Here is a 26,712-nt window from a genome sequence, read left to right on the forward strand (position 1 = left end):
TCTGCAATAATATACTAGACGTATCTCACAAGGCTTTGGAGCAAAGAAATAGATCACGTAGTTTTCCAAAAGCGGAGGTGTGTGAGCTGCGCAAGCCTCCGCATGTACTGCCGCACATACAACAGTGACAAGGATTTTGTGAGATTCGTGGCTGCCGTTCCAGAATGTAGTGCATTGTTCTAACCAGGCCATGTGACCTTGCTGCTTTAAGAGACCACTGAAGAGGGAGGGAGGTTTCCCTAGCAGGGTTTAGCCCCTTGTCCCTCTTTTATAACCCCCGCCTCAGTGTCTACACCAGTGTTGCACGCACACACATTGCCGTTCTCCCCTATGGACTCGCCTGTTTGAGGTTTGAGGCCCTCTGGGTGACAGGAGCTGCTGCCTCCCGGTGGTCCCCACCCCCTGCCAGTCTCTCTAACCAGTGATTCTCAACCAAGGGCCATTTCCCCTCGTCTCTCCAGAAGATACTGGTAATGTCTGGAGACATTTTGCTTGTAACATCTGGAGGTTTGTGCTGACATCCAGTGGGTCAGGGATGCTGCTAAACACCCTGCACAGGAGCCCCCCCCCCCCCACACACACACAGAGGATTATCTAGCCACCATGTTAACAGTGCCGAGGCTGAGAAACCCTGCTGTCAGCAATGGCTGCCTCCCTGCCTGCCCACAGTTTGTGGTCTGGAGTTCCACTTCTGCTGTTTTAGGACAGGACACCCCCAGCCCACTCTCTACCCAACTCCCTGAGCCTCCTCCTTCCTCCAGCCTTCCCTCCAGCACACATCTCCCTCACTCCATCACACCCAGCCCCTCTTTCTCTCACATCCTGTGTTGTTCCTCCTATAATTTCCCATTCCCTCCATGTCTTTAAATATGGCTCAGGTTTTCCTGACTTGGTAGGCATCCCCAAAATAGATATTAAATAATTGATGACTCAAAAACTCTTCTTTAAACCCCTTGAAATGCACGCAATTTTCTTTTTTGTACTGAAAAATTTCTCATATGAGAATTATTTTCTTCCCTCTGTCCTTCCCCACCCCCACTTTTTCTTCTGGTTTCTTCTAACTCTCTTCCTTGCAAAGCCTCAGCTTAGACTTCAGGCTTCTCTGGACAGTCAGCAATGTTGACCACTTGCTTTTTCACAGGCTCGCTTCTTCTTTGCCTGCCATGAATGCAGTCACCTACCCCTGAGGCTGCTCTGCTGTCTCTCCTTAATCATCACTAATTGACGACACACTGATAGCATTCAGATGTTTTCTTAAACTGAATTTTCTTGCCACATGGTGCTGATAACACAGCTCCCAGCATCTGATGTGTGAACAGTGAATTGGCAACAGGTTTTGGGCAGCATTAGAAATCTCTTTCGACAATATCTTGATACATCACAAACTGTGGTCTCTGCCTTTGAGTTGCGCCTCCTACAGCAGAGAGGAGAGGTGAACACGTACTGTGGGCTCCTGGGGCCCTCTGTTTCTCCTACGTGATTGGCTCATATTGCACTGCCCTGCAGACTTCATTCACCAGCATGGGGACAATATTTACTTTTATACTCCTGAATCCCTTATCTACACACCCAACAACATTTTCTCTTAGAATCACAGAACACTCTTAAATTTTTTTTTGAACTTCTTTTTTCTTAAAATTATCTTTATTGTTGAATGTATTACAGATGTCCCTCTCCCCCCACCCTGCCCTTGACCTCCTCCTCCCACTCCCGCCCCTTCTGATTTCCCCACACTGTTGTCTGTGTCCATTGGTTATGCACGTATGCATAGACGTTCTTGGGTTTCTCTCTTCCCGTCCCACCTCCCTCCTTCCCTTTGAGGTTCCTCAGTCTAACAACCAATTTGTGCTTCCTAATCCCTCACCTTTTTTACCCAACTCCCCTCCCATCTGGCAACCAACAAAAAGTTCTCTGTATCTATGAGTCTGTTTCTGTTCTGCTTGCTCATTTTGTTTGTAGATTCAATTGTCGATAGATATGTATTTATTGCCATTTTGTTCATATTTTTTATCTTTTTCTTCAAGAAGACCCTTCAACATTTCATATAATAATGGTTTGGTGGTGATGAACTCCTTTAGCTTTTTCTTGTCTGGGAAACTCTTTATATGGCCATCGATTCTAAATGACAGCTTTGCAGGAGAGAGTAATCTTGGTTGTAGGTTCTTGCTTTTCATCACTCTGAATATTTCTTGCCACTCCCTTCTGGCCTGCAAAGTTTCTTTTGAGAAATCGGCCGATAGCCTTATGGGAGCAGGTAACAAACTGCTTTTCTCTTGCTGCTTTTAAAATTCTCTTTGTCTTTAACCTTTTGCATTCTGATGATGATGTGTCTCTGTGCTACCTGGACTTGTATGTCTATTTCCTTCACCAAGTTAGGGAAGTTTTCTGTTATTATTTTTTCAAATAGGTTTTCAATTTCTTGCCCTCTCTCTTCTCCTTCTGGCACTCCCATAATGTGAATGCTGGCATGCTTGAAGTTGTCCCACAGGCTTCTTATACTATCCTCATTTTTTTGGATTCTTTTTTCTTGTTGCTATTCTGATTGGGTGATTTTGTTTCCTTATATTCCAAATCGATGATTTGCTTCTTGGCTTCACCTACTCTACCATTGATTCCCTGTAAATTATTATTTATTTCAGTTAGTGCATCCTTCATTTCTGACTAGTCCTTTATTATGCTCTTGAGGCCCTCACTGTATTTATTGAGTGTCCTTATAAGCAGTGTTTTGAGCTCTGCATCTGTTAGGTTGCTTATCTCCATTCCATTTAGTTCTTTTCCTGGAGTTTTGTTCTGTTCTTTCATTTGGGACATGTATCTCTGTCTCCTCATTTTGGCTGCCTCCATGTGTTTGTTTCTATGTATTAGGTAGAGATGCTACATCTCCTAGGCTTCCTAGGTGGCCTGTTATAGTAGGTGTCCTGTAGGGTCCAGTGGCACAGCCTCCCTGATCACCCAGCTGGGCCCTCGAGGTGGACCCCTCGTGTGGACTGTCTACTCTTCTGTTGTAATTGAGTCTTGATTGCTGTTGGTACGTCAATGGGAGGGTTTTACTCAGGCTGATCAGCTGCAAGGACTGATTGTGCCCAGTAACCACCGTCCTCTGACTACCTTGGATGATCAGCTGTGCAGGGGCCAACCATACAGAGCAAGATTTACTTCAGCAGGGCTCTGGTACCCACTGAGTCCATTCCTTGAGCGTGTCATTTGTGGAGGTGGTTGGGTGGTGGTGCTTCACAGTGTTCTGAAGCTGTTCACTGGGTGTGCTGGCTCTGGGGCAAGGTCAGCCACTGCCTGTGTTCTACCCGGGGCCACTAGGCATAAGCTACAAAGTGATCTGCAGATGGCTGCTTCTTATGCTGGGCTTGGAGGTGTCCAGAAAAAGCCAAGTTGTTAACCAAGGCTGGCTGCTCCTAGTGCCAGGCCTGGGGCCACTTAGCGAGAAGTATGGGGCTCACTGTGGCCAGATGCTGCTTGTTTGAGAGAATTTAGGAAAATCTGAAGCAGGAGCTAATCCTATGGTATAGCACTGGAAAGAGCTTGGGTGGGCCTGAAAGTTGGGTGGGGCAGGGCCTCAGGGAGTCACCAGGGCGGGGCAAAGTGTAAGTCAGGTTGCTGGAGTCCCAGATATGGCAGCTTTCTGCCTGCCCTGTGGGGGAAGGGCTCACCAAAGGAACAAGGGCCTCTGCCAGCATGTCTGTCCAGGAGAAAGCCGCCCCTCTATCCTTCGTCCCAGAGGCTAAACAGCTCAGTTCTTCCCCAGAGGTCTCTGGTGCCTTTCGAGCTGCCTTCCCCACACTGGATCTCAGAGGGAGCAAGTCTGAGTAAGTCCGTGCACGGGCCCTTTAGGAGGAACTACCTGGGACTCCCGCAGCCTCAGCCTCCCTCGGCCTCAGTTCCCGCCAGTTTTACAGCCAGAAGTGATGGGGACTTCACTTCCTGGCACTGGAACTCTGAACTGGGCACCTGGTGTGGGACAGGGACCCCTCACTCCTCAAGGAGGACCTTCCCAGCCCAGGTACCCTCCTGATTTTTATCTGCCACATGTGGTGTGGGACCAGCCCGTCTGCCTCAGCCCCTCCTACCAGTCTCGATGTGGCTGCTGCTTTAATTTCGTAGTTGTAGGACTCTTCCACTCAGGTTGATGTCAGGTGGTTTTGAAGGATGTTTGTTCTGTAGTTTAGTTGTGATTTTGATGTGGTTGTGGGAGGAGGTGAGTACCGTGTTTACCTATGCCACCATCTTCAAACCAGAGTCTCTGTGAACTTCTTGAAAGTATCTGGCCCACCTAAACCTTTGGTGTGACCTTTGGACTTTTGCTGGCATCTGCAGCTTGGCCAGACTGGTCTGTCCATTTGATCGAGCCCTACTGAGGTATGACTGGTTTTGTCTGCTTTTTAGAGTGTTCTTCTGACACTTAAAATCCTGTCCACTTGCTGCCATCTTGAATTTCCTGCCCACAAAGGCATCTTCCATCCTTCCTTGAGCCTTCGCTATTCTGCAGATTCTCTCATTGTCTTTGCCATCTCCTCATGGACCACAGAAGGATGCCTTGGGTTCCTTCACACCCCATGCAAAGTGCAGCAGGCTGAAATGCTCTGGTCCTTTTTCCTCTTGCTGCCTTTCCCAGGACTTCTGTGCTGCAGTGGTCTTGCTGCTGAACTGTAGGCTGGGATTCCTCCAGAGCAGTGCTTCCCAACCTTCCTGATGCCACGACCCTTTAATACAGCTCCTCATGTTATGTGACTCCCAACCATAAAATTACTTTTGTTGCTACTTCATAACTCTAACTTTGCTATTGTTATGTCTTAGGCAACCCCTGTGAAAGGGTCGTTCAACCCCCAAAGTGGTCACGACCCCCAGGCTGAGAACCGCTGCTCTAAAGTGTTATAGGCTCATCTTCATTGTGACAAGGAAGCAGGCCAGTACCTCTCAGTGTCACTCACCTAATGTTCTAAAGATTCTCCCCCCTACCTTCGGGTCACTGCCCCTCTCCCTGCAGGACTGGGACACAGACTGAAGATAGAGGAAGAAATCTCCAGGTATGGGGTCCATTTCTAATCTCACTCTCTCCTCTTCCCCACTACCTCTCTGATCAAGAGAACTGAACTCTGAGGGTTTTCTGTCTGTTCCTAGCCTGGCATGGAGTAAGTGTAATAACCTCCACACTCATTTTGGAGGTTAGGTTGGTCCAAGCAATTCTAGCCCTTCATGACTGAATCCTCTTTTCTAGATGCCTGTAACACTTTTAGTCTAAAAGCCTTAAAGACGATGCATTGTTGTACTGTTAATTGTATTACTATATCTACGTCTTACCTGCACAACTTGATTGCAAGACTTTCAAGAACTGTAGACCATGTGTGTGATATCACAGAAAGATATTTGTCTTGGTCCCCAGTTCCTGACAAAGAACTTTGAAAACCCTTGGGAATTTCTAAGTAATAAGGCTGATGGGAGTGTCTTTTGATGTGAGGAGATGACTCTTGGTAGACCCCTAGGTAGTTTCATCATGGGAGCTGGTCCCTGAAAACCCAAGCTTTGAATTTTTAATTGAAGTTTGTAATTTTCAGCCCCACTCCCCAACGTACAGGGAGGAGAAAGGAGCTGGAGATCAAGTTAATCACCAGCTATCAATAATTTATTTAATCTTACTATGTAAGGGAACCCCTTAAAATTGCTAAATGATTCAGGGGACTTCTGGGTTAGTGAACACATCTATGTGCTCAAGGGTGGCACCCCTACCCAGCCTTATCCTACAAAGCTGTCCTATTTCGTTGTTCCTGAGTTGTATCCTTCATAATAAACTGATAAGTGTAAGTAAAATGTATCATTGATTTCTGTGAGCTATCCTAGCAAATTATCAAATCTGAGGAGGGGGTCGTGGGAAATGCCCATTTATAGACATTTGGTCAGAAGTATGGAAGTCTAGGACTTGTAACAGCATCTGAAGTGTGGGGTTATGGGGAAATCTTGTGGGATCGTTCCTCAACCTGTCTGTGATAACTCCAGGCAGTTAGCGAAAGAATTAAAATAGATTGTTGGACAACCATTTGGTGTTTGGAGCATCAGAGAATTGGTTGCTGTAAAGGAAAAAACCCTCTTGTGTGGTGTCCGAAGTGTTTTGAGTGAAAACAGCCACTGTCGTATATGTTTGCCTCGCCAAAGCTGGAGTCTACCATCTATTTCAGTAGATCTGATGGACTCGCTCCTAGTGTCAGAGAAAGCACGTCAAACCACTGGGGGCTAGTCAGGTGGGGAAGACACTGTGGTCCTTTCAAGTTGAAACTAGTCAGATTTCAACTAGTCAAATTTTCTTCTCATATGGCATTTTTATTTATTATTTATTTGTTTGTTTTATTGATTTTAGGTAGAAAGGTAGAGGAAGAGAAAGAGAGAAATATCAGTTGGTTGTCTCCCACATGTGCCCTGACTGGGAATCAAACCCGCAGCCTTTTGGTGCACAGGACGATGCTCTAACCAACTGGTTCACATTGATCGGGACTTCTTCTTAGTAGTGGTATGTTTAATCTTCTATGAATGGAGAGCATTGCATTTTGCTTCAGTGCAGGTGCTTTGCTATCTCAGTTCCTCAGTAAAGGGAGGTCATGGAGCCTCAGATCACGATAGTATTCTCAGGTTCATTTGGTGTATGCAGTAACTATGAGTGAGATACAGAATGTCCGTTTGGGGAGTCCAATACCCATGAATATGGAGTAGAAGTTGTAAAAATGAAGACATGGGAGGTATCCTAATAAAGTGTAAGTAATGATCTCAAGCCAAGATTTTGAGTGAAACTCTGATTGGTAAATTAAAATGAAACACATTGTTCAAAGACTATTATTGCCTTACAACAATTTTATTTGCCTCTCTTCTGATAAAATTCTTCTTAAAAGCTGTTGGCTGATGACACATTCAGGAAATTTCACCCTCCACCCCACCAGAGTGAATTGCAGTAAAGACACAATACCCAATGTCTGACGTGTGTCTGATGAACTGGTAATAAGCTGAATGTCACTTGAAATCTTTCCCATGGAAACCACATGAGCCATAGATTGCTTACCTCTGCCATCCATCTAACATTCAGACATTTTTCCTTAATTTTCCAAAGAGTAAAGTGTGGAGATAAATAGTCCTGCTTATTTACCAAGATGCAGAAAACTAATATTCTACTTTTCCTTTTCCTCGCTTCTGCCATCCAGCTATGTGGTCCTGTGAGGTCTGCTCAGCGAACTCACCAGTAATTCCACACGTGCAAGGAAGATAGATGAAGGTAACTGGATTTGGTATAAGTAATTGCATTTCCCTTTCTACTCTGAGTCCCACTCTATCTGTTGGATCTAAGTGGAATATAAACTCTTTGAATTCATTAGAAATGCCACATGGTGGCCATCTGTTGCAGATATAGCTGTTGGCTCATTCAACTGCTTTCCAACCCCTTTGAAGCATGATTTACATCAGTGGTGCTGTGGTCTCCAGGACAGCAACTTCAGCATCACCTAGGATGTTAGAAATTTGCATTCTCAGGTCCTACTCCAGAACTAATGAATCAGAAATTGCAGAGGTGGGCATTGGCAATCCGTGTTTTAACCAGCCCTCTCGGTGATTCTGGTGCACACTGAAGTTGGAGAAGCACTGCACACATCTCTGCTACTCAAAGTGTCATCTGCATCAGTCACCTGAGAGCAGGGCAGAATCTTGGACCCCAGTTCAGATCAGTTGAATCATAATCTGCATTTTTACAAAATACTCAGGTTGCTCATGTGAAAACGAAGTTTCAGAAGCCATGCCTTGCGTCTCTGATTTAACAATGTGCATCTCTGCACATTGGAATCACCTGTGGTGTTTAAATAAATAAATAAAAATGAAGCCCCAGAGATTTAAATTGACTTGTTATGAGGTGTAGCCTGGAATATGAGTTCCAAAATCTTCTGGGGTGGTTCTAATAGGCAGCAATGTTTGAGAACTGCCTTATGTCATGCTAGAGACTGGGAAACTAAACATTATATTTTCCTATCTGATATCTTCAAATGACCTAATGTCCTCCAGCAGACCCTTGAACAACATGGGTTTGAACTGCACAGATTCACCTATACCAAGAGTTGTTCAATTGACCAGTGCAGTTCAAATTGGCATTGTTCAAGGGCCAACTGGTGGTTAGGAGTCTTTGTATGCTGAGGGCTAACTTCAATTATACATAGATTTTTGAGTTCAGGGTAGTTGGCACTCCTAACCCCCACATTCAAGGTTCAACTGTAAATGTATCTGAGGTTGACTTGCAAGGCACACCTTATGATTATAAAATCTTGTGTACTGACACTTAACCCATCCAAGTCTTGAAAACCCTTCACATTTAGAAAGGCAAGACTAATTGTTTTCACTTCCTGGCTAAGAAATGTGAAATTATATTTTTCCCCTTATTTCAGAGGTCAAAACCCAAGCATGAGTTTTTCCTATAAATTCATATATTTGCTTTATATCTGTCTACCAAAGAACTAGAACCAATGTAGTAAGAAATATGATTTTATTTTCAAATAATGTTTGGGATGACTACACTCTTTTTTATTAGACATATCTGATTTTTTTCAAAAGCATTTTCTGCACATAAAGGGTAACAGTGGCTTTTGGGGTCTCATAAGTTGATGGTCAAGCCCTGGGGTGAATAGGAAAAGAGAAAGCAGGGAAAAGGGGGACTGAGGAAGAGGAAGTGCCCAGGATGAGCAGGGTAACCACAGATGCCCCGTACATGTGAAATAGAAGCTGCCTGCAGGTTCCCATCCCACATTTTAAATAAAAATTTTAATTTTCCATGTGTTTTTGGATGTCCCCTTCAATGTTGGTGGTTGGAAGTTATTAAAGCATTCCCAAAAAGCTGTTTTGATGGAATTTCCTGCCAGGGGTGAGTGACCATTCTGTACAGCATTTTCACACAGTGACCATTACTCTAAAGAAACATAGTAGCCAGAGTCAGGGGGTCATCCTTAACAAGACCATCCCAAAAGCTTCTTAGAGGCTATCTCATTGCCTTTTCCAACCTGGGCTTTGTTTACCAGCAATGGAAGCAGGGCAGGTGACTGAAGACAATTTCTTATTTGGGATCTCCCAAGTAAGGAGGTACCCTTTCCCATTACCTTTGATCTTTCTTTGAAATCATCTCAGAGTAGCCCCCTGTAAAAAAAACTTTATTCCCAGATGGTGCTCAAATGTGTGCAGTCAGACTTGAACTTCCATGGGAGGTAGAAGGAGAGACCTGGCAGCCTACGTTGATCTGAGACAAATGTGATCTTTCTGAGGTCTGGTTCTCCAGATATATAAGCATTAAACTGTCTTTATCTAGAATGAGCAAGTGGCAAATCCCACGTGGAGTTGACATGGACTTGGAGACACACGTTTTACTTACATTCTCCTATTGCATGTGATTATATTTAATTTGTTGTTGGTTTTACGCATTTTTATTTCACTGGTTGTGGAGGTTTGTGGCTTGCCTTTTAACTTTGGTACAAAGGAAATTTTAGAACACCAAAACATTTTCCAGATAATTTCAAAATGAACTGGGTCCCCAACTAATTTGATTTGTAGGAAATAAAGAACAAAGGCTTGTTAACAGAGGGCTTTAAAATATAATTACTCACACGTGCAAACATGTTTAAGCGTGGGCTCTCAACGAAGGCATACCCTGCAATACTTTCATGCTCTCACTATTGCCCATTAAAAAAAAGCCCTGTGCATGTCAGGTGTGATGACACAGTCAGCTGCCAGTTCTGACTGGCTCGAGGATTCTTTTAAAAATGTCCAGATGGATATGAATGTCAAATTTGGCAGTTAAATTATAGAGCCCAATATATCCCTTTTAAATGCTGAGGAATTGAAGCAGAATATTGATGTTTTCCCCCACCCTCAAATGATTTCAAAAGGACAGTTTGTTTTTTGAGCTAGGAATTATATTTCCTCATTTCTTTTGAATCTTAGGATAAACTTTGTTTTGACTTTTATCTCCTATCTTCTGTCCAAATGTCTTATGAACCACATCAAAAACATTTTTTTGGTGGGTAAGCAAATTTAAGTAAGAAATTGGCTTTGGGGGGTGACCTGGTATCTTTAAACAGGCAAAGGGGGAAGCGATGGCATCTCAGCTTACCTGGGTAGCTCGCCAGAGCCTGCCATCTGCCCTCCAGAGACATGGTTTATGGGAGAAGGACTTTAAAGCAGAACAGAGGGACAGAAAGACGTCTTCTTGGTTCTTGATGTTACAATCACACACATCTGCGCCCCCAAGAGAACAAGGCTCAGAGGCAGCCTGCTTTGAGCACTGTTGAGGGAGAACACCATAAATAGCATCGGTGCTCTTTCCCATTGCAGTGGTAGTCAGGAAACTCCAGACAATTGGTCACTGTTCCGACCACTTGCATGGCTGATAGAGGTGGGTTTTCCTCATCCGTTGTGTGATGCAGGGCTTCCTTCCGGCAGACAGAAGCATCTGCAACGCATCCCTAGAGCAGTGCCCAGGGCGGGCCTCTCAATGAATGTGCCGAAGGAGGGCCTGTCCCATGATGGACCCAACCTAGCGTAGGTAGGTCCTTCAGGCATGGGGAGGGGTTGCGGAACAGAAGTGATGTTTTACTCTCATGTCTGGTGCAGTCCAGGTGTAAGGCAACCATGTGATGGTATTTGTAGTGATGACATGGAGGTGAGCTGCCAAGTGGTCCAAGATTCCTGTTGTCCGCAGTCAGATGATAGCCATTCCTCAGATGGACACCTTTCATATTAGGAAATAAGGTCAAAATGAACATTTTGGATGACATGTAATAGGAAAAGTAGAAAGAGAATCTCGGAGTCATGTGAATTCATATAATTTGTAAAATACTTGTAAGTGTGAACAATGACAGTAGAGAGAGGAAGCAGGTAATAGGAACCAGATTAAGGCAGTGACGTCACATTTTCCGGCCTGAAGGTGAGTCTCTGAACCTTACCATATCGGCTTTTTCCTTACATAGGCACAGCTTAAGGACTCGTCCAGATAGCATACTGTATTTCACATGAGCACCACAAAAATGAACAGACATGATTCATAGGAATCTCAAGTGTAAAATGCCTCAAATTGAATTCCCAGTCTGAGAGCCTCTGTCCTGTCCCATTGATAGCAAGCCCAGCCTTCTCATCACTCAGGCTGAAAACCTCGATGTCATCCTGATTATTCAATTTCTCATACACCCTACATACAATCTTCCAAAACCCCCGTGTGTCTGTCTCCAAAATACTTTCATCACTTGCCCTGGCCGGTTTGGCTCAGCGGTTGGAGCGTCGGCCTGCGGTACAGAGAGACCCAGGTTCGGTTCCCGCTAAGGGCACGTACTTCGGTTACAGTTTGTCCCCGGCCCTGGTTGGTCGTGCGGGTGGCAGCCACTCGATGTGTCCCTTCACATCGATGTTTCTCTCTCTCTCTCTCTTCCTCTCTCCCCCTCCTGCTCTATCTGAACAAAAAATGGAAAAATGTCCTCGGGTGAGGATAAAAAAAAAAAAAAATACTTTCATCATTTCCACGGTTACCAGCCTGGATCTGAGTTCATATCACCCACCCCTGAACTGTTCTAATAACCTTCCTACTGATGGCTTTGTGACGCTCAGCCAGAGGAGCCTTTCAAACATAAATTGGATCAAGTTATGTCTCTATGCCAAACCCTCCCACGGAGGTTTCTCATTTCATTCAGTTAAAGCCCAAGGTCTCAACAGGGCCACAGGCTCCAATGGCCTGGCCCATAACCTCACCCCGTACAAGTCTTTCACTCCACAAACTCTTTGTCGTTCTATACGCATCTAGGATGCTGCGGCCTCCGTGCCTTGCACTGCTGTTCCTCTGCCTAGCATGCTTGTCCCACACGGGTGACTGCCTTGCTCTCCCACTCTGTCTTTTCTTAAATGGTACCTTCGCAGTGAGGCCTACCCTGCCCACCCAACCATCGTGGTGACGGAGCCTCTCCAGCACTCCCAACCCCCTTAACATCGTACTTGCTTTGTTTATTTTCTCCTGAATACTTCACTTTAAGTCATATTGTACCATTTACTCATTTATTTTGTCCACTGTCCATCACCCCCAGTGGACTGTAGACACCGTGAAGGCAGGGATCTCCCTGTTTTGTTCCCTGAGTAACCCAAGTGCCTGGAACAGTGCTGGCACATAGTAGGTGCTCAATATATTTGTTGAGTGAATGGAGACACCTCAGCCATAATGTTGTCAGATTATATTTTCGTATTCCGGGCATATTTATAAGGAGTTTGCAGAGTTGTGTGGCATAATTTAAGCCACCGAGAACCCTGTATGTCAGGCAGCATTATCATCCCAATTTAAAGAATGAGAAAGGAAGTCAAGAGAAGGGAATGATCTACTTTAACACAACCAGGAAGTGGTCGGGCCGGAAGTGAAACCCGAGTCTCTGCTGCTGCAGGGCTCAGGTCCCTCACCCCGTCCTGCCTCTCAGACCTCACTGCCCTGGGGCGTCTAATGTGGCCCCTTCTACTGCAATTGTACCTCTTCTCCCTCCCCTCTGGCCCCAGGGGTTCCACGCTCCTTCCCTCTGCTCAGGTCAGACTCTTCAGTTGCTCTGTGGTTTTTATTTATTTATTTTAAATTTATGTATTTATTTTAATCCTCACCTAAGGATATCTTTCTATTTATCTTCAGATAGAGTGGGAGGGAGGGAGAGAGAAAGAAACATCATCGTGAGAGGGAAACATCAACGGGTTGCCTCCCGCACAACCCCAACCAGAGCTGGGGACGAACCGCAACCGAGGTACATGCCCTTGGCCAGAATCGAACCTACGACTCTTTGGTCCACAGGCCGACGGTCTAACCGCGGAGCCAAACTGCCCAGGGCTGCTCTATGGGAGACCCGGGATCGGTTCCTGCTGGGGGCACGTACCTCGGTTGCAGTTTGTCCCCAGCCCTGGTTGGTTGTGTGGGTGGCAACCACTCGATGTGTCCCTTTCATGTCGATGTTTCTCTCTCTCTCTCTTTCTCCCTCCCACTCTATCTGAACAAAAAAAAATGGAAAAATTTCCTCAGGTGAGGAAAAATAAATAAATAAATAAAAAATAAAAAGTCTTAAATGAACCTAGGATCCAAATCTTCTGACTTCTGATGGAGTGCTCTGTGGCACCAGGCTTACTTGCTACATCAGCACGATGACGTTCGAGCTTGCATACAAACAGATACACACAACAAGGTTCCTGTGAAGAGTGCATGGCTTTGCCTATGTTCCGAGGTTTACTTTCAAGCGGTATTATTTTAACTTAAACTCAGCTTGTTTTTCATGGTGTATGATCATGCAAAACATGGGGGAAGACAAATCAGTAATCAAGCCGCGTTGGCTAAGAAATAAGTTCATGCTGGATCTGGGGCTTGGCTATGTTTGCTTCTTTTGGGTCACTTTATCCAGGTGTCCTTTTACTTCTTACTAATGTCCAAAGGTTAGGTCAGGTCCCAGCAACCTAGGGACTGCAACTAAGAATCTGACGCTTATTTTCAGTCTCACTGGTAGATAAACAAATGATGACTTTGAGTGGCAAAGTGTAGTGTCTACCATTCTGATGCATGTGTGCATTGAAGGGACAAATCCATGATCACTAGGAGTCAGGTCAGGGTCATCTTTCTTCCAGCTTGCCTGCACTGGTGCCCAGCCATGGAGATTACAAATGCTCTCTACCGAAATCAAATTCCTCCAAACACTGGAACAATACTTGACCTTCCCATAGAAATTATTTAAACCTTGCCTTCACCTGCTGGATTTGCTCTTGCTCTAGTCTTCTTTCCCCTCTTAATTCTTGTATTTTTTTAAAATTACAGTTTACGTTTAATATTAGTTTGTATGAGTTTCAGGTGTACCGCATAGAGGTTAGACAATCGTATACTTTACAAAGTGATCCCCCAATATTTTAAGAACCCACCGGGTACCGTACATAGTTATTACAATATTATTGACTCTATTCTGTATGCTGTACTTTACATCCCTGTGACTGTTTTGTTACTATCAATTTGTACTTCTTAATCTCTTCACCTTTTTCACTCAGCCCCCCAACGCCCACCTGTCTGGCAGCCATCACTCCTCTTAACTCTTTACTTGAATGATATTGACCACTTCTTGTATTTTTCTTCTTTCTTCTTTAAAAACTGCTTTTAACATGATCTGTAGGTGTAAGATCAGGAATACATTAAGAATGTCTGCTCTCACCATTCTATTCAACATTGTACTGGAGGCACAATGATTCTTTAAAATTTAAACAACATGTACCATATGATCACCTACTTGACTCACGGGTGTTTACCCAAGAGAAATAAACTCATATGTTCTACAAATACTTAAGCATGAGTAGTCATAACCAAAAACTGGATATGACATTGTTCTCATTTCCATCCTCTGTTTCCCTGGTAAGGATATCACTCTATGCTCTCTACATGCATTCTGCTGGCTCCTTCAAGAAAGACAGTTGAGCCCTGGCCGGTTTGGCTCAGCGGTTAGAGCGTCGGCCTGCGGTCCTGAGAGACCCGGGTTCGGTTCCCGCTAAGGGCACGTACCTCGGTTTCAGTTTGTCCCCGGCCCTGGTCGGTTGTGCGGGTGGCAGCCACTCGATGTGTCCCTTTCACATCGATGTTTCTCTCTCTCTCTGTTCTTCTCTCTCCCTCCCCACTCTACCTGAACAAAAAATGGAAAAATGTCCTCGGGTGAGGATGAAAAAAAAAAAGAAAGACAGTTGAATTTCCATGCCTTTTTATAAACATTAGAGAAATTGCCTTTTCACAAAGTCATGACATGTTTCTCGGGGAGTCACGGGAAGAAACAGAATGAACCAGATCCTTCTTGCCACTGAGAAGGCCAAGGACAGATCCTTTAGGTTTTCCCTTTTTCTCCACAAAACTACTGGATTCAAGGCACTCGGTGCTTGTCTCTTTTGCTCTTTTTTGGACAGAGCAAACACAGTCTTTAGTCTCACTGAGGTTACATTCTACTGGGGGTGGGGAAGGAGACTGCCCACAAGCAAATAAACACATATAATGTAATGCCAGTTAGTTATATATGCTATGATGAAGGAAAAGAAAGAAAGCAAGCAGGCCCTGAGACAGTAGTGAGGGGTAGCATGTTCCTGAAACAGCAAGCAAGCCAGTGTGACTGAACTAAATTGAGTGAGAAGAGATCAGAGACGGGGTTGTTCAAGGACGAATCCTGAAGGGCCTTGTAGGCTGTGGTAAGGACATAGGCTTTTGTTTTGTTTTGTTTTGTTTAATTTAAATCATTTTTTATTTTTCAATTACAGCTGACATAGTTATATCAGTTTCAGGTGTACACCCGTTATTAGACATTACAGAACTTACTAAGGGATCATCCCGATAAATCTCGTACCCGTCTGACACCATACGTAGTTATTACAACATTATTGACCACATTCCCTGCACTGTGTTTACATCCCCATGACTGTTCTGTAACAACTTCTCTTGTGAGTCACATTGTCACTCACACAGGCACTGGTTTGGCTGAGGACCCTCATTCCAGTTGAGAATTCTTCCACTCGTAACACATCTATTCTTGTTCTGGCTGAAGAGAAAACCCACTTGCGTTTCTCTGTAGCAAACTTCATTGTTTACCTCTGTGTGACAGTATAAGTAAACCAGATATGGAGATTAACAAAATGACTTCAAAGGAAATTTCACTTGACTGAATATTTTCTCTCATTTATTAGAATAGGAAGCATGTTGGAGCTTCAAACATTCCTCTGACACTTTTACCCTTAAAGGTTTCATCAGTATTCATGGATTGGAGCCTTGATTTCACATGGGAAGGGGGAGGGAGATTTGGTAGGAACTTATTTCTACATCTTTTCAGAACCTGAGAGGCCACAGTTCTAAGCTCTGCTCAGTTTCTTGTGGAAATGACCAAAGAGAGTTTCAAGGGAAAACAAATCACTTACTATAAAAATTTAAATTTGAACCCTTTTGAGATATTATCTCTGCTAGTGAAAAGTTTACCCTGGCTTTTGTTTTTCCCTCAAATTATAACAACTTAAACATCGCTGTTGACTGGATGAAGGAGAGAAATACAAAGTGGCGTTTGCCTGTTGGGTAACTTGCGCAAATTAATCGACTTCTCTGTGCCTTGGTTTTCCCCTCTTTAAATCCGGGATAAATGGTTTCTGGAAAAAGCGTTTCATGTTGAAGAAATCTGTACTCCATATCTGAGTTTTCACTTCCTTCTACAGTGGAACAATGGATAGCTTTTGTCTCTTGCCTCCCCCCACTAATTTTACTACATATGACATCTCATTTAGCTTTCCTTATTTGGGGGCTTAGGAAACAAATCAATTACTCTACCCATTTTCTTCTGCAAATGGTTCATTTCATTTTCATGAAGTTTCTTAGCTTCCTCCATAATGTTGTCTATAAGTGTAATTAACTCATTTTCATCACTGTGTAATATTTTATCATATAATAATCTGCAGGTTGGCTATCCATTTTCCAGTTGATGGAGATGTTTGTTTTTGCTATTGTGAACAGTTCCACTGGGAACTTTCTAGTGCAGGACTTGGGTTGTCCCTGTCCAAGAATTTCTCTCCTAGTAGTGGGCTTTTTAGGTTTTGAAGAACATAAGCAGTATATATAGGCCTAATTTTAGAAGATGATGTCAAATTATTTTCTAAAGAGAGCGTTCGAGAGATTCTTCATGAAGCATGTATGTGCAGGTCCTACACTGTCACTGCGATGCTTGTACTATTTTCAGCTGCAGTTGAGAATGCACCTGTGCACAGGGCAGACTTAAGTTCCACGTGGATTTTTACCTGCACGGGGTTGGCACCCCTCACCCCCACATTGTAAAGTGTCAACTGTATATTCTATAAACTGGGCATCTGGGAAATAGTGCTTGTTTGATACAAACTTCTCCACACCTAGCTTCTGTTTGTCCACCTGCAACAGGATTCAGACAGCCCTGACTCGGGACTTGGCAAGTGTCCATTCCCCCAGCCTCGGTCTCCATGAACTGCCCTTGGGCTCTCACCTTAGGCTCCTGGTGACTTTGGACGTGAAAATGGTTCTTTACCCTGTTGGGGGTAGCTCCCTGTCTGCATTTCCCTGGCAGCTGAGGGCAGTGAGGACCCTGTGTTCTGCTAACTTGGTTTCTTCTAGAATGAGATGCTACCTACACGCATTCCTGCCCTTTGTCCCTTTCTTTTTTGCTTCAACTTTTCATTTCCTCTAATAATGTACGTGCATGTTATGTTTTATGATTCTTTGAGCAATATTTCAACTAATACCACATTTCAATCCATTTAATTTGAAGTTAATTCAAGTAACTCCTTTTCATTTAGATTTAATTGAATAGTTATAATGTAACCCATAACCACAGTTTCTGATTCGTCATAAACAAAGACTTTCTGAGTGTTTACGTTGTGCTGGGTACTGGCCTGGGTGCTGTGGCTGCGAAGATAAACACAGCGATTAGTGGGCAGATAATAACCCGGTGCCTCCGCTGCGGCGGGCGCAGGTCTGAGTGCAGCTGCGAGGCGCGCAGGCGAGGAAGGAGCGCGTCTAGTTGGGAGGGTCAGGAAAGGGGCCACAGAGCTGTGCTGATGATTCCTCCGCACTTCAGCAGTGGATTTGCCATCTGGAGAAATGCAAGAAAGGCAGATGGGGGAGCCAGCCGCTCATCCCGAAGGCGACTTGGTGCGGCTGTGCTGGGCTGCGGGGACCTTCCCCTCTGGAGCCACAGCTCAGCTGGTGGGCTGCGTGGAGGTGGAGTGGGAGTGAGGAGAGTCTGATTCAGCAGCCCCTACTCTTCCACTTGCTTTCAGACAGGGAGGGATGCCCTACCCAGGAGGCGCAAAGCTGGCGTGAGAGTTCTCTGGTGCTATGGGTTGTCCTGACCCTGGGTCAGACAGTGTGACCCAACCAAGTTGGAGCGTGTCCTGCTAGACAGACCCTAGCCCTTGGCTTCCACGTCACCACTGAGGTCAGAGTCTGTTCTCTGTGGGGCCTTCGGAGCACATGATGGCCAACCCAAGTCTCTGTGTGACAGACAGTCTGCATGTGTAGTAAACGGACATCCCGGGCTGGGAAACAGTTAAGAAAGTCCCTTCACCAAGTGGAGAGGATTGGTTAGAGTAGTTTCCCCGTCCCTCTCTCCTGGAGGGAAAAGGAGGGGGAATCAGCAAGGACAGTGGCAAGTTCGGTGCCTGACTGTCAGAGAGTGGTGCATGCTCCCAAATTAGAGTTGTGGAGTGAAGGCTTTTGTTTTTGCTTCTTACATTTGACTGGAATGGTTACCGTTTTGTTACTAACCTATTTTCTTTCCTCTGGGTCCTGAGTCAGATGGAAGGGGACTGAAATGCACGGAGGCCTTTACTTTCAAAAACCCGACTTCTAACTTATCTCAAGAGCAAATGTAAGTGGGTGGTCTTCCACTGTATTCCCCTCCTACCTAGCTTTGTTCAGACTGACAAAACAGCTCCACTCTGTCCGGGGAAGACTGGGGTCTCTGGAGATGCCGCCTTTCCAGCACTGCTGCACCCCCTGTGAATTGAGCCAGCCCGCCACCCTCCTTTGGTCTCTGTTTTTGATGCCACGTATCTTTATGCCACCAATGGGTGAGGTAGTGTGACCAGGTAAGAATTATCAGTTTCTTCCAGAGCAGATTCTTCCACCGGGGACCTGGGAAGAGTCTCTGCAAAGCCCCCTGCCTCAGCAACTAAGTGGCTAAGGAGTTAAGTAAAAGGGGTTTTGAAAGGGAAACTGACACTTAAAACAAAAGCCATGCTACAAATGAAGAAATGGTTAGATTTTTATTTTAAGCACACTTTTCCTTCTCCTTTCTATCTAGTCTGGGAAGGAGCTAAGCAGTTTACAGGTGGGACCGTATCCCTCTAAGGAAGCATACAAAGTATTTCAGGGTCTCTTATACTGTGAAAGCTATACAATAACACCTAATGCCAATTTGGCATGTGAAATTGTACTAGTTTATTTCAGATGGTTTGTTTTGTATATATATATTTGCTATAGAATTAAATTAGAAAGTTGCAGGGGAGGGAATAACTTAGAAGGGGAGGGTTCATTATATAACTTAAGGAACCCAACAGTTATGTCTTATAATGTGTCTTAAAATAATAGCATAGCTCTGGCCAGTGTGGCTCAGTGGGTAGAGTGTTGGCCCGCACACTGGAGGGCCTCAAATTTGATTCCTGGGCAAAGACACATATGTGGGTTGTAGGTTCAATCTCCATCCGTGGTTGGGCACCTGTAGGAGTACAGGAGGCAGGCCATGTGTTCTCTCACATCAATGTCTCTCTCTCTTCCTCTTCACACCTCTCTGCCTTCCACTCTCTCTCAAAATCAATGGAAAAAATATCCTTGAGTGAGGATTAACAAAAGAATAATAACAATAATAGCACAAAATTTCACGTCTCGTCGCAACTTGTAACAGGCAATATACTTTGGAGGAGGTTGGGGTCTCACTCTCTAAGTTCTGATTTGGAGAACTATAAAGAACTATTTAGTAAGATATATATAGATATAGATATAGATATAGATATAGATATAGATATAGATAAGATATATATGGGCTATAAAGTAAGATAGTCACATGCTTATATCTTGGCCTTGCCAGTAAGTAGCTGAGTAACATTGAGATATTATTGAGTGTCCCTGATCCTCATTTTCCTCATAGGTATAAAGTAAATCAGGAATTGGCTAATGTTTTCCAAATAATAAACATTTGAGACTTTGCTGGATGGCTCACTGCTGCAACTGTAGAAGGAAAGCAGCCATAGACGATAAACAAATGGGCATGGCTGTGTTCCAATACAACTGTATTTACAAAAATAAGCTATAGGCAGGAGTTGGTTCATAGAATGTAGTTTGCTGTCCCCTGATATAAATAATGATCCCTGCCTCCCAGTGGGGTTATGTGGACTGTGTGCTGTATGTGCAGGGATTAGAACAGTGCCTGGCACAGCACCAGCTCCTTATCCTGTGCCTCTGCAATGCCCTTTGCTGCCACTTATGACCCAAGTTAGAATGTGCTTAGGTAACAGGGTGTGTTTGTCAGCAGGGCATCAGACTGCTCTGGAGAGAGTTCCTCTTTGCATTCTTCTTATTGAGTGTGAAAGTACTTTTAAGCTCTGAGAACAGTATGAATGCCAATTGTTATTTTTTTCCTTCCTGACGTCAGGGCAAGGAGAGGGGAAAGCATTCCCAAAGGAAGTGACCCCGTGGCCCAAGGCGATCTCTTTATTAATTTTGCTGTAGAGCTTGGAGAAAAAGCAGAGCTGATTGGACAGTGTCTTTTCCCCCTTCTGGATACATTTTCTGATTTTGTGATAAAGAAGGTCAGGGTACATGGAAGACTTTAGCTTGAGAAAACTGTGGCATGGCTGAACATTTTCTGTTTATAGGAAAATATTGTCGCTGTTGAAGTGATCTCAAGCTGCAGAAGCTACTCTACCATTGGGCTATGGAATAACTCTAAAATCACATTTATTGGGGGTCTTGATTTTTTAGAAAGTAATACATTCTACTGCAGAAACTTTGGAAAATGTAGGAAAATATATAGCCCTCCCCTTAAGGAAACAAACCCCATAAATCTTCACTCTCCTCATCTAACGTTGACATTAGGTCTTTTATTCCTTCTTGTCTTTTATAATAGATGGAGACTCTCTCCATCTTTTTGTTTACAAAGTTGGAGTTATACCCTATATTTGTAAGGTTGCATTTGTAAGTTGCTCTTTCCACAGTAATAGAATGCAGTGAACACATTCCCATGTCTCTAAATGCCTTTTACAGCAATATTTTGAATGGCTGCAGAGGGTTCTAAAGTTGGCGGCTGATCTTTCAAGACTGCCTTTAGGAACTTTCACTCCTCCATAACACCTTTGCCTTACCTGGAACGAGACAGAGAGAGAGATTAAGGCTCCAATCTGTTTTCTCCTTTTTAAAGTGGCGAAAGGTTTGGTGCTGGAGAATCATAAGATGACAGGGTTGTCCTTTCCAGCTGGGTCAGGCTGAGGTTGAGACAGCTGAGCATGAGTCCCATGTGGCAATAGGCGAGTGGGGTGCCCACATCACAGCCAACCTGTTCTAGCTGGGCTGTTGCCTCAGCCACAGGGCTGTGTGGTGACAGCTCAGGGGCTGGCAGCATTGCTCCTGTTGCAGAGTAACCGTGTGCATGCCCCGTCTTGATTCAGTCGGTGGTTTCATTTAGACATTCTCCTGTCACAGAACATTCCGTGCCTGTTACCCCAGGGATAACCTCTTCAGAACTAATAAATCTGTAACTCTTCCAGCACTGAATACATCAGTCCCTCTCTAAAGACGCAAAGCCATGCATTAAGAACATGTAGTATTATAACATTTGTGTTTGAAAGGCATGAAACATTATAGGTAGCAATTAACCCTTTTGTTTGTGGCATTAATGTATGAGATTAGAGTAGGATTTAAGGATTTGTTAAATGACAACGTCTAGTGACCTTAATTACTCTAATCTTATCTGACCTGGATGAATGAAATGTATTTCCAGCACATAAAACGATAAGCATTGTTACCTTATAATGTGTAAGCTGCTCGTCAGATTTTTAACGTTAAAAAAGAGAGAGAAAAATAATAAAGCATAGACTAATTTATGCATAAATCTCCAAAAGCAAAATTAAAGATACCCCAAGCCTGGGCTACATAACACCTTCCTTTAATCCTTTTCAAATTTTGAAATAAAAATCACTTTATTGCCCCCAATTACAAAAGCTTTACCTACCCATTGTGAAAACAACAGATAATTAAAACAAAACCTATAAAGAGAAAGTATAACCACACAAATATAATCAACGTTCACATTTTGACTTATATCCTTCCAGGGAATATTTATTTATTTATTTTCCTACCATGTAGGAATGGGATATTATACATACAATTTAATAGCAGTCTTTTTTCATAGTAAAAAAAAAAATGTGTCCTGGGCTGATACTATCCTTCTTCCTCCCTTCAGACCATCAGGACTTAATTGCTTTTGATCCTCTTCAGAGCGGCGTTACCTCCCCAACTTCCTGAGGTCCCTCCCCAAGACACTGCAGAGACAAGACAGCCTCCCCCAGGTTCTACCCCTCACTGTCCATGAAGCCCCTGCACAGACCATTGTTAAGGATGCCACTGCTAATTGAGGAGGGAAACATATGATACGAAAATAACCGCCGTGGCAGAGTCTAGAGATCTGACATGCTTGGACCCTCCTGGTGGGCTGGCTGGGTGGTCTCTGTGCTGTTTGTCATCTTTAATCATGGGTAGGAAACTCATCAAAGTCCCCTCACTTAGGCCTTTTCCTACCTTCAGGCTCTGAAGATCAGTAATTCCCAAGCTATCTGTGGGGAAGATGCAGTTGCTGTTTTGTGTTTTGATTTTAAGTAATCTTCTTTTTGTGGTAAAACCCACACAATGTGAAATTTACCATTTTACCATTTATAAGTGTTCAGTTCAAGGGCATTAGTACATTCACACTATTGTGTGACCGTCAGCACTGTCCCCCTCCAGAACTCTGTTCATGTTTTCAAACTGAAACTCTCTACACATTAAACAATAACTCCCAATTCTCCTCTCCTCCCACGCCCAGGCAACCACCATTCTACTTTTATTTTTATTTTATTTATTTTTTATTAAATTATTGCATTAGTCTTCACCCAAGGATAGGTTCTTTGATTTTAGAGACAGAGAAGAAGGGAGAGAGACAAAAAGAGAAACATCGAAGTGAAAGAGAAACATTGATGTGAGAGAGAAACATCAATCGCTGGCCTCCTATATGCACTTTGACGGCAGCTCAAACCTGCAACCTAGGTATGTGTCCTAACTGGGAATCAAACCCACAACCTTTTTGGTGTACGACGGGATAACACTCTAACCAACTGAGCCACCCAGCCAAGGCACCACTATTCTATTTTTGACTCTATCAGTTTGACTATTCTAGGTACCACACATGAGTGAAATCATATAATATTTGTGTTTTTGTAATTACTGGCTTATTTCAGTTAACATAGCATCTTAAAGGTTTGTTCATGTTGTAGCATATGTCAGAATATTCTTTCTTTTTAAAGCTGAATAAAACTCCATTGTATGAAATATGACTTGTTTTAATCTACTCATTTGTTGATAAACACTTGAGTTGTTTCCACCTTTTGGCTATTGTGAATAATACTGCTATGAATATGGTGTACAAATATCCGAGTCCCTGCTTTCAATACTTCAGAGTATATATCCAGAAATGAAATTGCTGGAACATAAGATCCTTTCATTGTTAATTTTTTGAGGACCCACCCTACTGTTTTCTATAAAGGCTGTACCTTTTTATATGCCCATTAGTGATAGACAGGGTTCAATTTTCTCCCTTGCCAGAACTAATTTTCTGGGGCTTGTTGTTGTGTGTTATAGCCATCCTAACATGTTTGAGGTGGTATCTTATTGTGGTTTTAACTTGCATTTCCCAAATTATTAGCGATTTTGAGCTTATTTTCTTTTTTGAAGTTTTTTATATGTTTTTATTGAGTTTTTAGAAAGAGAGAAACATCGATGACAGAGAAACAATGATCAGCCACCTCCTGCACGCCCCCTACTGGGGATCAAACCTGCAACCTGGGCATGTGCCGACCAGAAACCACACCAGGACCGCTCAGTCCACTGAGCCACACCGGCTGGGCTGATTTTGAGCATATTTTCATATGCTTATTGGTCATTTGTATATTCTCTTCACTGAAACGTCTATCTAAATCATTTGCTCATTTCCTAATTAAATTGTTTAGGTTTTTCTGTTGTTTTTATTTCTTTCTTTTTTAACTTTTCTTCCATTGTAGATTGATCCTTTTATACAATAGAGTAAAACTACTAACAGTGAATTACTGGACATCAAGGTCAAGGACATTAAGATAAAGTCCTAGGAAATCAGTTTCTAGCCAAAATGACATAAAAGGAATTGATTCACTCTTCCACATTAAGCAATTAAGAAACCAGAAAAATATGTGAACCGTTGGTGTTCAGATATGGGACAAAGGTTCTTTCAGGAGTATGATCCCTCGAGAGAAGGAAAACAAACAAGGTGAGTCCTACTGCTGCCTCAGCTTACCGCTTGGAGGCAGCCCACACCCAAACCTCGGTGGGAACAGATTCCTGGAAACAGCTGGATGCCAGAGCAAAGTCTGCTACTACGTAAAGAAACATAGCAAAATCCAGCACCCAGCAGTGAGCACTAACATTCTCCACAGTCCAATAAAACAATTATCAAGTATGAAAAGAAACAAACAAACAAAAGTCAGGAAAAAAATCAACTGTTGAAGTTAAACGATAATTTTAAAAAAAAAGACAAAATAGACTCATTTCAAAAAAATTATCAGATTTAATGCACATAGACATATTACTCTGTCAAAGTGCTATAAAGTTTCTAAATGCTCACTTCCATGTTCTGCACTTATTGCTGCATGAACTAGTAACAATTCACAGGCCATCAAGCTGGTCTGTAGACCACACTTGGTGTAACCCTGCTTATACCTCTGTTATTAACCCCCAGCAGATTGACTTGAATATGTGGTTGGGGGTGGGGGGGATCGCATTTGAATACATGACTATACAAGAGCCCTGTGTTCCTAAGTGAATTACATATTTCCAGGAACTCACACTGAGTGGCTCCCACCTTCCTGGGATTTCAGCACCATGCCAGGACCTGAGGGAACCCCCAGGTGAAGGCTGGAGCCCTCAGAGTGAAGTGTGGCAGGGGGATTTATGAGAAACCTAATTGTCACAGTCATTTTCGACAAGTAGAGACGCAAGGTTTTAGGTAAAACCCTTCTGAGCCTAATCATTTCCTCTTTTAGCGCATACTTCAAAAGAAACTGCACTAAGTCATTCTGGAAGTAGGTCCTCCATTTACAAGGTGCTAAGAACTAATTCTTTAATGCATTGAATTACATACATATTGTAACTGCAAAGTATGAACACATGATTGAAAGAGCTGAAGTTCTTTATCAGCTCCCTCGCTGAGGCAAACGTCCACGGACACATGTTCCAGAGACAACGGAGTGTTTTGTGTCCAGTTCAGTACCAGCAGCGTTGCCTGGCAGTCCTGACAACTGCTGCTCAGCCTATCCAGGTTCGGAACTCTCGTGTGAGGTGACGATGGAGCAGAAAGGAAAAAACAAAACCAGGTAAATATATATAAATTGGGCATATGCAAATACCATTGAATATATTTACATATACTGGCATATGTTAAGTGCTCAATAAATATTAACTATATCTATGCCTATACATCTATAAATGTTTACTTATCTTTTCATTCATTCAAATCTGCTCAAAAACTGTATAGTGTCTGAGTGATCACTTTAAAATTTCCTAGTTGAGCTTTTTAAATTGAAAGCTCTGAAATGATTTTACAGAATATAGCGCTGTTGAACTCATGTTAAACAGGTTTCATTATTTTCTGTGGCAAAAGCATGTCCACCCAAGGACAAGGAGTTGAGTCCTTAGATGTGGGCAGTAGAATCAATCTGTAAGGTCAGGTTGCCTGACACCTACTTCATCATCTCAGAGGCCCATCATCCCCTTTGTTCTCCCCACAGAATCACTGGGGCCCATTTCCTGTGACTGGGTTATTTCGGTCTATTGGTGAGAAAACGGTTATGTGGCAGAACACTGAGCCATGCCTGCCTTGGACCCAGAGTGCTCAGAAGAATGACAGTCATGATGTGTTCACTGGGCTAGGTCAACAGCAAGATATGGCAAATAGTCTTTTCAGATGTTCATTTCAAGCCCACATCCCTTTATCTTGCCAGGCAAAATAGAATCTCAGCGTTATTACGATGAAGTCTTAGAGATGCCCTGCCGAGGCACGTGACGAGGTTCCTCTGACTTGGGCATGCATATCTGAAGCTCTTGGCGAGCACCTGGCCTGGTTACAAACAACTGGACAAGTCTGCAGAGCAGCTCACTTCCTGTTTTCAGCGGGAGACGGGCCTGTGGGTTGCTCGGTTGCTTTACGCATTTCAGTGGTACACCCTGTGTGAATGTGGTAACTTCTCAGGAGGTGACAAGTGGCCACTAGGGGGGAATGCTCTAATTACTGCTTGTGACAGTAAACAAACTTATTTTGAAATGGATCAGAGGTCTTGTCCATAGAGAAAGAACTCTTTGAGTTACCCTTATACTTGGCCAAATTGGTTTTCCGAAATAAGAACGTAATATTCCTGAGAGACCGAGTGTTCATATTGAATTATTTTCATTTAAAAATAATCATTTAGGGGTTAGAGGTGAGGTCTTGTGCTAAACTGGAAGTGTAAAACATAGATAATAATGAATTTACATTTTGTTTTTCTGCTTCCTAACTTTCTTCCTTGACATGTTCTACATTTCTATCGTTGGTCACTACGTTGGTTGACTCCATGTCCTCTCTTGACACCCTCAGCCAGTATCTTGGTTTCAAATGTCAGCACTACTCTGTGACAAACAATTGAGTCTCTCTCTGTAGCCATGGGATCGCTTGCTGTGTGAGATCATCCCATCATGTAAGCCATCTTTGTTTAATACTCTCTTGCTGACATCTTGAGTCTTTTCCTTCTACACAACGGGGAAGCGAATAATTCAAAGCCAAGTCATGATCCTTTTACTCCCATGTTCAGAAAGCTCCGGTAGTTTCTCACAGCCTACCAAAAAACTCCAAATTT

This window comes from Molossus molossus, unplaced genomic scaffold (assembly GCF_014108415.1).
Source record: "Molossus molossus isolate mMolMol1 unplaced genomic scaffold, mMolMol1.p scaffold_m16_p_3, whole genome shotgun sequence".
Classification (NCBI taxonomy): domain Eukaryota; kingdom Metazoa; phylum Chordata; class Mammalia; order Chiroptera; family Molossidae; genus Molossus; species Molossus molossus.